This window comes from Charadrius vociferus, unplaced genomic scaffold (genome assembly GCF_000708025.1).
Source record: "Charadrius vociferus isolate BGI_N301 unplaced genomic scaffold, ASM70802v2 scaffold1894, whole genome shotgun sequence".
NCBI lineage: Eukaryota > Metazoa > Chordata > Aves > Charadriiformes > Charadriidae > Charadrius > Charadrius vociferus.
This window is the reverse complement of record NW_009648100.1, coordinates 47,494-48,401: the sequence shown is the minus strand read 5'-3', so window position 1 is coordinate 48,401 and position 908 is coordinate 47,494. Positions and strand designations below refer to the sequence as shown.

General features: G+C 63.7%; 1 protein-coding gene across 1 annotated transcript in view; it reads right to left on the bottom strand.

The window, feature by feature from the left end:
- CNNM4 (cyclin and CBS domain divalent metal cation transport mediator 4) overlaps positions 1-908 on the bottom strand; it is a 12,571-nt gene that overhangs the window by 5,747 nt on the left and 5,916 nt on the right. The gene's annotated exons all lie outside the window — the stretch shown is intronic.

Here is a 908-nt window from a genome sequence, read left to right as displayed (position 1 = left end):
CCCCTCGCTCCGCCGGTCTCACCCCACGCAGGCAGGCCGCAGTTTGCCTATTTTAGCTAAATCCGAACCGCCGGCTCGCGTGGAAGCTGGGATCCCTCCTGCCGCAGCTGCCGGGCGCTCGCCGTGCCTCTCCGCGAACCGATTTGTTTCTCCCGCTTCGTTCCCAAAATCACGCCGAGCCACTGGGGAAAAACTCCTCAGATGAGGAACATCCACCTCTGCTCCGGGGAGAGGAGTTGAGCGGCCGCTCGGAAAACCGCAGCGCGTCCAGACCGGACCCACGCACCCGCAGGACCGGTATCCTTAGCCCGGGGAAACTGAGGCACAGAGGAAGGCGACATTCCCTCCCTGCCCTCAGCGCAGCCCAAAATAAAACCACTTCCACCTCCTCGAGCACCACATTTGCCCCCAGGGCCAGCAGCAAGGTGCTCCCAAGGCCATCCCGCTCCGGTTCTGGCACACATCTGCCCTCCCCGACATTATCTCCTATTTAATTTTAGAGCTGGCGGCCGCAGGCCCCTCGTCGCTCAGGGAAAGGCTAATTTTAGGGATGGGCACCGCGCAGCTCCCCTTTGTCTCCGTCTTCAGCCAAGCTCACGTGGTTCAGGCAAGCCAGCTGCAAAAACACGACGTGAAAAGGGGGAGAAGAGACCCCCCCAAATTGTTTTTCGGGTGGCGAAAACCCCTTATCCACCCGTCGAACCCCCTTGGTGAGGTGCGGTGGTTCCTCGGCCGAGGCGGGGAGCGGTGAAAGGCTCGGGGGCCGCGGGGCGAGCCCCGGTGAGTCAGGCAAGCGGTTCCTCGGCGGGGAGTGGCCGGCGGCAAAGCAAACACGCCACGGGGAGCCCGAACCGCTGGAACAAAGGGCACGGGGCCGAACGCCACGGCGTTGCCAGCGGGGTGTGATG